We start from the raw sequence: 12,388 nt of genomic DNA, 5'->3' as shown, positions 1-12,388 counted from the left end.
AGAGAGAGGCGGAGACCTAGGGAGACAGAGGGAGAAGCAGGCTCCCTGCGGGGAGCCTGATGTGGGACTGGATCCCACCACCCCGGGATAACGCCCTGAACCAAAGGCAGACGTTCGGAAACCACTGAGACACCCAGGTGCCCGGTTCCTCCAGCCTCTATTCGAGCTTGGAGTTTAATAAATGTCGATGGGACTGCACCTACGAGGCATATCTCTAAGGAAAACGCCCTGCTTTCCTCTGTTTTAGAGAAGCTGTCCTAGATGCTCACACTCAGAAAAGCAAAGGGGACATTAAAAGGGGATGTTAAGTAGTCAACAAAGCGAAGGCTGGGTATGACAAAATTTTTTTATTTATCTAAAACAGAGGTTATGAAAAACATACTGGGAAGAGCAAAGTCTGACCACCTTATGCTCACTCGGCCATTTATTATAAGTTTATGAATAAGACTTTGAGAATAAAAGTGGCTGCTCGCTTATACGGTGCTTTTACACTTTTCTTTTTTTTTAAATCTTTTATTTATTTATGATAGTCACACACACAGAGAGAGGCAGAGACACAGGCAGAGGGAGAAGCAGGCTCCATGCACCGGGAGCCCGACGTGGGATTCGGTCCCAGGCCTCCAGGATCGCGCCCTGGACCAAAGGCAGGTGCTAAACCGCTGCGCCACCCAGGGATCCCGCTTTTACACTTTTCAAAAAGCATTTGCATCTGCTACCTTGTTTGGTATCTGAATGACTGTTAAAATTGACAAGATGGCTATTGCCAATAAGAAAACAGGCCCAGAGAGGTTAAATGAAGTGTTGGGAACAAATTAAACTGAATAAATTTGAAGATCTAGTTGGCTTTATGCAACATTCATGAACCAGGTGACATTCCACCCAGCTAGTAAAAAGGAGCTCTGGGGAGATGTACTAAATGGAAGGCATTTGTAGGCAGAAAGGGGCAGAAAAACAAAGTTTCTAGCAAAAAGTTACCCCCTTTGGTGAGGAGAGAGGGGGTCTATCAGGCACATTAACTCACCAGTGCTGACCAGGTTAATTCCAGACTGATTGATTAGAAATCACAGTCCCAGGAGAGGCTAAAACTGTAATTAGGTTAGGTATTTGATCTTGGTTTGCTGATGTGGAGCTCAGCACAAGTGACTCCATTTTGGATGTGTTGTTTCGATTTCAACACAAGTTACCTGGAGCAGAGACAGACTGGCATTTACTAAGGGTTTTCTGACTCCTGCGAATTGAAAGACTGAACAGGTTAAAAAAAAGAGAGAGAGAGAGAGAGAGAGAGAGAGAATGCCTAGGTCATAGGGTTGTCCTAGGAAGTAACTGAAATCAATCTTTCCGTGGCAGGTTTGGAGTTACAATTATGCTTTTAAAACCCTTTTTTACATTTTTAAGATCAAAATGTTTCTTGGAATCAAAGACATATGCAATGCTCCAATCTGAACCAAACTTTAAAAGCCAAGACAGCAGCGTGAAACTTACTCTTCCCTTCCCTTCCTGGCTGTTAAGCATGTTTAACAACCTCCACTAAGAAACCAGGCATAAGCAGGAGTATCTTAGTACCTCTCTGAATTATAGTTTCAGAGCTTCCCTATGGGCACAATAGAAATTCATGCTCTTTATCCTGTGTCTTCACCAATAAATTGTGCAGGTCACACCAGCTAGGAGCCCCTCCAAGTTCTTAATTCCTTCTGCACATTATTTTTTACCATTCTGATAGCATTTATATACATCTTCTATCTCTTGTATCCCCCATACAGGCTAGCACAGTACGTGTCATATAATAGACACACAATAAATGTTTGATAAATGAATAGATGATAATATTATTTTACTCTCTACTAGAAAAAACTACCTAAAATTTTTTCTTTAAACTTTTAGCATGGAAATTTTATTTTATAGCAATAAGAATCATAGAATAAGACCTATACATATGTCCAACTAGATTTAACAAATGCATGTTATTAATCAAGTGTAGTGATCAATTTCTCATTAACAATGGAATAAAGAGTTTTTACATTCATTGTCCTAAAATTGTCCTATTAATCCTTGGGTGCCAAGTACCTGGGCCGAGTTTTCTGAGTTCAGTGTAGCCCATAAACCTGAGACCACACCAATTCCAGACTACTCATTTTGGATCCCTTCTTGCAGAAACTTTCTATAAACAACAGACCTTTGTATAAACACCATCCCCTTAAAATTTATCTGCCCCATCTCCCATTTTCTCAGGACTTTGCTCTTTGCTAAGGCATAGCTGACTAATCTAGCCAATTTTACTCTCCTAAACTAGATATCCCAAAATCACTCACACTTTTGCCTCTTTCTTACTTCCCAAATCCAATCAGTCACTGGGCTTTATTGATTTCCCCTAAGGAATGTCAGAAATCTTTCCCTTCTTCCCATCCCCACTGCTACTGTCTTTGTACAGACCTTCTTCTCTCATGGGTATTAATCCAGTAACCTCTGAACCCATCTCTTGTCCTCACCCCTCTGCCAGAACTATTTTTCCACAGCATACTGATATAAGTATGTTGTTAGTTTCTCCCTGCAAAGAAGATTTGAGGAGTGCCCGGTTGGCTCAGTCAGTAGAGCATGTGCCTCTTGATCTTGAGGTTGTGAGTTCAGGCCCTGCATTGTGTGTAGAGATTACTTAAATCTTAAAAAAAAAAAAAAAAAAATTGGTGTTCCCAGTGGTTTTTATTCTGGTTTTGGTGTTTTCCCCAATGTTTTATAGAGAACATGGATTATTTTGGAAAACAGAAAAAAACATACTTTTTATTAATGACTTAACATTGCCTGTAATATCAAATTCCAAATTCTCTGTTCTACCATTGACGATTCCACAGTCAGGGCCCAACCTAACTACCTCCCACATTTCCCATGATCTCCTCACCATGTTCTCCATATTCCAGCCACAGGAAATTATTTGCCTTTCATAAATTGGTCCATGCATGTCTATACTTATTTGTACATGCTGTTCCTTCTAGAGGTTGTCCTACCCTACCTTCTCCAGCCAGACATTTCTTACTTTTTGAGGTTCTTCCTCTTTAAAGATTTCTCTAACTCTTCCAGGCATTCAGTAGTTTCCACCTCCACTTTTCAACCACAGTCCATGGCATTATATATATATTTTCATATTTGTCAACTCCATCCCATTGTGTTGAAAATAACTTTTTCTAGTTGTCCTCCTAAGTAAGATATCTCTATACTCATTTTATATCCCTGGTGCTAAGTGCAGTGTCTGGGATATAAGAGATAGCATATGAATATTTGTGACTGAAAAAAAAAAAAAAAGAATATTTGTGACTGAATAAATTATTGTTAACTCCACTGTTTCTCATTATTTACAATAGCCAAATTATGGAAGCAGCCCAAGTGTCCACCCAGAGATGAATGGATAAGGAAGATACAGAGTGTGTGTGTGTGTGTGTATACATATACATATATATATATTCCATTATATATACATATAACATACCCTAAAAAAGAATGAAATTTTGCCATTTGCAACAACATGGATGGAGCTAGAGAGTATAATGGTAAGTGAAATAAGTCCATCAGAGAAAGACAAATAACACATAATTTCACTCATATGTAGAGTTTTTTTTTTTAAGATTTTATTTATTTATTTATTCTTGAGAGATAGAAGGAGAGAGAGAGAGCCAGAGACACAGGCAGAGGGAGAAGCAGGCTCCATGCACTGGGAGCCCGACGTGGGATTCGATCCCGGGTCTCCAGGATCACGCCCTGGGCCAAAGGCAGGCGCCAAACCGCTGCGCCACCCAGGGATCCCTCATATGTAGAGTTTAAGAAACAAAACAAATGAACAAAGGAAAAAGGAGAGAGAGAGAAACCAAGAAATTGATTTTTTAAAAAAGATTTTATTTATTTATTCAAGAGAGAGATGCAGATACACAGGCAGAGGGAGAAGCAGGCTCCATGCAGGGAGCCCAACACAGGACACAGGACTCAATCCAGGGTCTCCAGGATCAGGCCCTGGACCAAAGGCGGCGCTAAACTGCTGAGCTACCCGGGCTGCCCTAGAAGTGGACTTTTAATGCAGAGAACAACAAATGGTTATCAGAGGGGAGGGGAGGGGGGGATGGGTGAAATAGCTGATGCGATTAAGGAGGGCACTTGTGATGAGCACCAGGTGTTTCATGGAAATGTTGAGTCATCATATTGTACACCTGAAACTAATATCACACTGTATGTTAACTATACTGAATTAACATAAAAAGCATAATTTTAATAAAGAAACAAACTTCACTCTTACTGAACATAAAACAAAAAACAAAGAAACAAAAAACTTCACTCTGCTCTTACCGAAGCAGCACATATCTATTTAGAATGTGTTTTGCCTCCTTCCATTTCCTCCTTCCTCAATCTCCTTTTCCCGCTAAAGCAAAGAGGAAATAATGATAATAATTACTTTTCATTGAAGCAAAATCTAAAGCCATAAAAAAACAGATAAACTAGACTTCATAAAATTTAAAAACTTTTGTGCAGCAAAAAAAGTGAAAAGACAACCCATGAAATGGCAGAAAATATTTGTAAATCCTATATCTCATAAAGATATAAATAACTCCTGCAGACACCTGGGTGGCTCAGTGGTTGAGCATCTGCCTTTGGTTCAGGGCGTGATCCTGGAGTCCTGGGATGGAGTCTCACATTGGGTTCCCGGCAGGGAGCCTGCTTCTCCCTCTGCCTGTGTCTCTGTCTCTCTCTGTGTGTCTCTTACGAATAAATAAAACCTTAAGAAAAAAACAAAAAAATAATAACTCCTATAACTTGGAGTAACTCCTATAACTTGGGTGGCTCAGTTTGTTGAGTATTGGACTCTTGGTTTCAACTCAGGTCATGACCTCAGAGTTGTGGGTTTGAGCCCCACATTGGGCTCTGCACTTGGTGCAGTCTGCTCCCCCTCTGCTCCTCCCCTTCTGCTCCTCCTCCCCACCCCCTCAAGCTATCTCTCTCTTTTTCTCTAAAATAAATAAATAAATAGACTTTAAAGAAAACCTCCTACAACTTAATTTTAAAAAATTAAAGAATGGGCAAAGGACTTAGACATTTTTGTAAAGAAGATATACAGTGGCCAATAAGCACATGAAAAAAAATGCTCAACATCCTTAATCATTAAGGAAATGCAAATCAAAACCATAGTGAGATAGCACGTTACACCCATCAGGATGGTTATTATCAAAAAGAAAGCACCCCACAAAACAAAAACAAAACCAAAAGTAAAGAGTGTTGTGAGGATGTGAAACTGGAACTCTTGTGCATTGCTAGTAGGGATGTAAAATGGTGTGGCTGTTGTGAAAAATGGTATGGCATTTCCTTGAAAACTTAAACATAGAGTTATCCTACCACTCAGCAATTCCACATTTGGATATATACCCAAAAGAATTAAAAGCAAGGATTTGAAGAAATATTTGCATACCCATGTTCATAGCAGCATTATTCACAATCAGCTAAAAAGTGGAAGCAACCCAAGTGTCCTTCAACAGATGAATGGATAAAGAAAATGTGTATACACTCAAAAGAATACCATTCACCCTTGAAAAGGAAGGGAATTCTGACACAGGCTACACCATGGATGAAACTTGAAGATATTATACTAAGTGAAATAAACCAGTCACAGAAAGATAAATACGGTTAATTCCATTTACATGAGGTATCTAAAGCAGTCAAATTCATAGGGACAGAAAATAGAATGGTAGTTGCCAGGGGCTGAGGAGATCATTGGAGAAAGGATAGACTTTCCAATAAATGGGGCTGAGATCATTAGATAATCATACAGGGAAAAAATGAGACTAGATCCTTTCTCACACCACACACAAAAAAATCAATTCAAGACCTAAAAATGAAAAGTAAAACCATGAAACTTTTATAAGGGAATAATAAAAACTATCTTTTTCATTTTGGAATAGAAAGGGATGTCTTAAGCGGCGCCTGGATGACTCATGTCAGTTAGGCATCTACTTTCAGCTCAGGTCATGATCCCGGGGTCCTAGGAGAGAGGCTGCATTAGGCTCCTTGCTCAGTGGGGATCCTGCTTCTCCCTCTCCCTCTACCTGTTGCTCCAACTACATGTTCTCTTTCTCTCTCTCTGTCAAATAATAAATAAATAAAATCTTTTTTAAAAAAAGGAAAAGAATGCCTTAAAACAGAAAAAGATAATCATAAAAAAGAATGAAAAATATGCAGACATCAAAATAAACTTTCAGTCACAAAAGACACCAGTAAAAGATACAACATACATCACCAACAGTCTCTCGAATTTGCAAAGATTTCCTACAAATCAATAGGAAAAAGGCAAACAACCTAAAAGAAAAATGGGCATAAAATTTAAAGGTGCACTTCAAAATAAAAAAAATACAAATAGCCAAAAAGCACATGATACATTGTTTAATCTATGTGTCAGGAATGTGAAATATTTTTTTTCAAAAAAGGAATGTGAAATATTAAAGCCACAATGAAATACCACAACATGTATCAGATTGATAAAAATTATAAAACCTGACAATCCTGGGTGTTGGTAAGAAAATGGAGCAACAAGGTGTCTTATCAAAGCTAATGGGGATAGGTATTAGTGTAACCACTTTGCAAAACAGTATGGGGTTATATCTAAGATATATCTGAAAATGTACATATATCACAATGCAGCAGTTCCATTTTGGGGTATACACCTTAGAGATAGGCATGCTTACCACCTGGATACATGCACCAAAATGTAGACAGCAGCCTTATTATAATTGCCAAGAACTAGAAACAACCCAAACATAATGTTGAGCCCAAAATCCAAATCACAAGAGTGCTAATTATTGTGCCAAATCACAAATATTATTTTTCTTCATATAAAGCTTAAAAACAAAGAAATATTTATTTAGAATGCATACACAGTAAAACTATAAAGAAAAGAAAAGCAATGATTCTTATGAAAGCTAAGAGTGATGACCTCTACACAGAAGGAAGACAACTGTGATTGATACAGAAAACACACGGAACTTCTGGAGTTCCAGTAGTTCTGTTTCTTGACTTGGAGAGCAGTTACATGGTTTTACTTTATAACCAAAGTGTAGATTTCTATTTTTTTACACTTTTCTATATGTTATATTTTATAATAGATTAAAACTGACAAATCTGCGAAAATGAATCAATCCATAAGTGCAGCACAATTCCAATAAAAAATTTTGACATGAAACTTGACAAGTTGATTCTCAAAGCATAAAGAACAGAGAGCCACGAAAAACCAGGACTATTTTTATAAAAAAATAATTAAGTCAAAGGGTTGATCCTTCCAGGTAATATGACTTATAATAATACTCTAGTTTTTAAGAAACTGGGGACAAGACATACGGGTAAACAACAAGAACAAAATAGAAAGGGACATCTGGGTGGCTCAGTCAGTTGAGTGCCTGACTCTTGATTTTGGCTCAGGTCATGATCTCAGGGTCATGAGACTGAGCCACACATTGGGCTCCATGCTCAGCATGGAGTCTGCTTGAGATGCTCTGTCTCCCCCTTCCTCTCCTTCTGCCCCTTGCCCTGCTAGCATGTATGCTCTCTCTAAATAAATAAAAATATTTAAAATAAATAAATAAAATCTTTAAAATAAATAAAATTAAAAATTAGGGGCACCTGGGTGGCTCAGTCAGTTGGGTGTCTACCTTTGGCTCAGGTCATGATCCTAGGGTCCTGAGATCAAGCCCCATCTTGGGCTCCCTGCTTGTGGAGAGCCTGCTTTTCCCTCTCCTTCCTGCTTGTGCACTTTTTGCACGCTCTCTCTCTCTCACTCTCTCTCTCAAATAAATAAAGTCTTAAAATTTTTTTTTAAAAAAAGGACAGCATAGGGGTTCCAGAAATCAAGTTATGCCCACAGGAAAACTTGATATAAGATGCAGGTCACATTACAAATCAACAAATACACCAGAATGTAAAATATAAAAGAGACCCCTAACTTACATTCTAACAAAAATAAAACCCTAATAGAATAAATACCTCAGGGTAGAGAAGAAACTACTCTTTGCCCATGATATCTATTCTCCTATTCTTCCATAATAATCACATCATAGTTGGGCACATTTTCTAGCCTTCCTTTCAGATGAAATTAATTTCTTATAGTGGGATGTAAGCAGAAATGCTGACTGCCACTTGCAGCTCTGGAACTTGACATTAGTTATGCCTCTTCCATGCTTTCCTTTTCTTTCCTGCCAGTTGGAATTTGAATATGGCAATCCAACTTGGCTATACAACATGGAGATGTGCCCAAGGGGATGGCAAACCCAGGAGATGGTATGAATCTGTCTCCCCAAATGTCCATGTACAGCAAAGCCACCTCGGCAACTGTGACTACTCATCTTGGGACCGCTTTTGTGAGAGAATAAATGTCTCTGTTCTTTAACACATACCATTTTGGGGTCTCTTTGTTATGGCATCTAGTCTTCACAGACACAGAAACATTTTGCAACCATGACTCAAAGAGCACCAATAAGATGGAAAAATGTTGATAAATCTGCCTACGTGATAAAATGAAAAACATCTATACCACAAAACACCATAAATAATGTAAAAATAGAAGCTATAACTGAAAGCAGATATTTATAATGCATCCCCAGAGTATATAAAAAAATTCCTCAGATCAGTAGAGAAAAGATATCCCAATAGAAACACAAATAAAGGAAATATTTTTTTTAATTTTTATTTATTTATGATAGTCACAGAGAGAGAGAGAGAGGGGCAGAGACACAGGCAGAGGGAGAAGCAGGCTCCATGCACTGGGAGCCCGATGTGGGATTCGATCCCGGGTCTCCAGGATCGCGCCCTGGGCCAAAGGCAGGCGCCAAACTGCTGCGCCACCCAGGGATCCCGAAATAAAGGAAATAAACATGAAATCAGAGAAGAAACCAAATGGCCCCGTAAACATTATAAAAAATGTTCAACTTTAATAGTAATCAGATAAATGTAAATGTAAATTAAATCAGATAAATGTAAATTAAAACTACCCCCCAATAAATACCATTCACATCCACAAATCAACAAATTTAACACAAATATGAAAGTCTAACAATACCAAATGTTGACCATAAGCAGCAGGAACTCTTGTACCCTGTTTTTATAGCAGCTCAAGTGAATATAATTACTTCAGAGAATAAATTGGAAAGACCTGGTAAAGTTGAAGATGCGCATTACAATAATAGAGTAATTCCATTCCTAGGCATATTTCCTAGAGAAACTCTTGTACATCGATATACACGAGTGCCAATTGCAGCATTATTTATGATAGTTGAAAATTAGAATCAACCTGAAAGTCCACCAACAAGAAAATAGATATAGTAGCACCAAAAATAAATCTCTAAACTTAATGGCAAATGGAAAAAAGCGAACTGCCAGCAGATATATCTGGTATGTCCAAAATACACAGTCAAAAATATATAGAAAAATACCATGTAGTAAATATGTAGTAAAAGCATGTGAATAATAAACACCAAATTCAAGAATATTGTGGCCTCTGTGAAGAGAAGGTGGGGAATGGGTGTATGTGTGTGTGAGAGAGAGAGAGAGATCGCACGAACATATGCTTTTGATTTTTTTAAGAGATTTTTTTAAAGATTTTATTTATTCATGAGAGACACACAGAGAGAGGCAGAGACACAGGCAGAGGGAGAAGCAGGCTCCATGGAGGGAGCCCCACGTGGGACTCGATCCCAGGACTCCATAATTACCCCCTGAGCCAAAGGCAGATGCTCAACCACCCAGGCATCCCTGGATTGTTTTTATAAGGGCAGCAATCAACCTCTGCATGGAGGTTCTGCCAATGTATGTTTGCTTCCCCCAGAATGGGAAGCAAAACTCTATGAAAAACCTTTTATATATTCCTATAAGCTTTTAAACAGTCCTATTTACAGTTCTGTTTGAATTTAGTCTCTTCCCCTCCATTATAATTTTTTTCAAGTTATCCCCAAAAGCAATGGTCCTTAAATTTCGGCAACTATCAGGATCACCTGAAGGGCTTATTAATATACAGATTGTTGGGCTGGCTCTCAGAATATCTGATTCTGCAGGTCTAGGGTAGCACTGGAGAACCCTGTACTAACACGTTTCCAGGTGATGCTCCTGTGGCTGACCCACGAACCATACTTTGAGAACCACACTCTGAGACCTTCAGTGAAGTCTATTATATGAAGCCTATGTGTTCTGGTGCTGTGGGGAGTCAGAGCAGTGAAAGAAAATGTGGCACTCTCTACATTCATCTTGGGCCGAGGTCAGCATGGAAGCTCATAATTCTAGGTGGCAAAGAGTAGTGCCTACAAGGGCAGCAGGTGGGAGCCAGGTGTCAGTGCAATGAATTTGATAGGAACCCTCTTTTCCCTAAATACGTGCCTGAACAGGTATGTATGATGTAACTGGCTGGGGAACCAACTTCCCATCAAACCATGCCCCCCGCTCCTCCTCCTCTGTCCTCAGCATAAACTCCAGTTTTACACCACAGGGTTGGCAGGGAGGTGGTTAAAATGCTGACTCCGTTGTGTTCCCAACAAATCAACCTGTCCCTGGACTGCTGGAGCTTCTTAGTCCCATTATCTTATTTTCAGCTGGCTGGGCCACTCCCCAGGCCTGCTTCTTTATCCTCCCAAGGTTGGGGGCGGGGAGGTGGGGGGAACCTGTTGTCACCATGGTTGAGACACTTGCAATGGTTTAATAGGCCCTTGGGAACCTCAGGGTTTGATTATTCTCAGCAATCAGGAGCAGTCGCGCGTTTCTGGGCTCTCCAGCTTCACCCTGCTCACCAGCCTTCCAAGCCTGGAATGGACTCACAAACTCTATAGCTGACTAAAAGCCCAGGGAACTTGTATGTGTGCCTGCATGGGTGTATGCGTGTGTGTGCACTTGCGTTGCGTGTACATGTGCACACAGTTGTTCAAGGGGGAGCTGAAAGCTAGTGTGCAGAAGAAAGCCTGAGGCCTCGGGCTGATCATTATCTCCAGGCCAGAAACTTCCAGTCCCTAAATGGGACCCTGGTGCTCTGCCAAACAACCAGACTCACTCTGCATAATGAAGTTCTCATTGATTATCCTGCTGATGTCCCAAGAAACAGGGGCCCAGGGAGGTCCATCTGCTGCCAGCCTCCGTTCCTTGTTCCACTGCCCTGTAGAAATTAGGGTGCCCCTGCAACTTCCCCATCGCCTCACTTCCCCAGCACAACAGCGCATCCACAAGGGACTCCAGGCCTGGGGCTGACCTGAAGTGACAGCAACCGTTTACTAATTGGACTAATGAGAGGCATAGGCAGGGAGAGAAAGAAAAGCGGGAAGAGCAAAAAAGAAGGGGATAAAGACAGGAACATCTTACAGCCCAGGAGTTAAGGAGTAGATTTCAGGTTGGAACCAGCAGCTCATTCCCTGAGCGTCCCCAGGGCAGGCGGGGATTTGGAGGTGGTTTTGCAGAATTCATATGTTTTACAGGGAACTTTTAATTTTTCATCAGCAAATTGTAATTGCCCCCATTTCCTGAATGCCTGTGTTCAGGCACTTTACTGCTTTCTGTGCATGATCCGAGTTCATCTTTACAAGATCCGTATGAGAGGGGAATCCTTATGTTCATTTTGCCCACGACAAAACTGAAGTCCAGGGCAGCCCTGGTGGCGCAGCGGTTTAGAGCCACCTGCAGCCTGGGGTGTGATCCTGAAGACCCAGGATCGAGTCCCACGTCAGGCTCCCTGCATGGAGCCTGCATCTCCCTCTGCCTGTGTCTCTGCCTCTCTCTCTCTCTCTCTCTCTCTGTCCCTATGAATAAATAAATAAAATCTTAAAAAAAAAAAAAACTGAAGCCCAAAGAGGCTTGCCCAAAGTCACACATGTAGTAAATAACAGAGCCCAAACTCTGAACCACTGCCATAGTGGGAAGTAAAAGCTAATGAGGCTCCACACACACACATACCTGTAGCATTTACTGAGCATTCCTCTCTTCAGGCACATTGTACTAAGCCCTTTTGGGTAGCAGGACCTCCCAACCCTATAGGGCAGACAGGTTTATTTTCCTCATTTAATAGAGAAGGAAACTCGGGCTCAGAAAGGGGAAGTAATGTGTCTACAGCCACACGGCTAAAAACTGTGAGAGCAGGGATTTGCTATCCATCTACCAGGAATGCTCACCTTATTTCCCATCTCCCTTCATCTCTCTGCCCTGAGCTTTTGCTGGCATCCTGCATAAGAGAACTTAAGCTGCAAGAATGGTGGGATGGCTTATTTTGCTAGAGAGGAGGTTCCAGTTTCGAGCAGGGGAACAGGGTCGCCATGAGATTTAGCCTATGGAACCAAAGTCCTGAGCAAGTGCCCGAGGGCAAGTTGTCAGGACCCGGGACCTGGGGCTTGTAATGTCTGCATGC

At 40.7% G+C, this 12,388-nt stretch overlaps 1 protein-coding gene across 7 annotated transcripts in view; it reads right to left on the bottom strand.

Moving 5' to 3' along the window:
- The window catches only part of LRIG2 (leucine rich repeats and immunoglobulin like domains 2), a 156,403-nt gene that overhangs the window by 62,345 nt on the left and 81,670 nt on the right, over positions 1 to 12,388 (bottom strand). The gene's annotated exons all lie outside the window — the stretch shown is intronic.

This window comes from Vulpes lagopus, chromosome 5 (genome assembly GCF_018345385.1).
Source record: "Vulpes lagopus strain Blue_001 chromosome 5, ASM1834538v1, whole genome shotgun sequence".
Taxonomy (NCBI): Eukaryota; Metazoa; Chordata; class Mammalia; order Carnivora; family Canidae; genus Vulpes; species Vulpes lagopus.
This window is presented reverse-complemented; position numbering and strand designations above follow the sequence as displayed.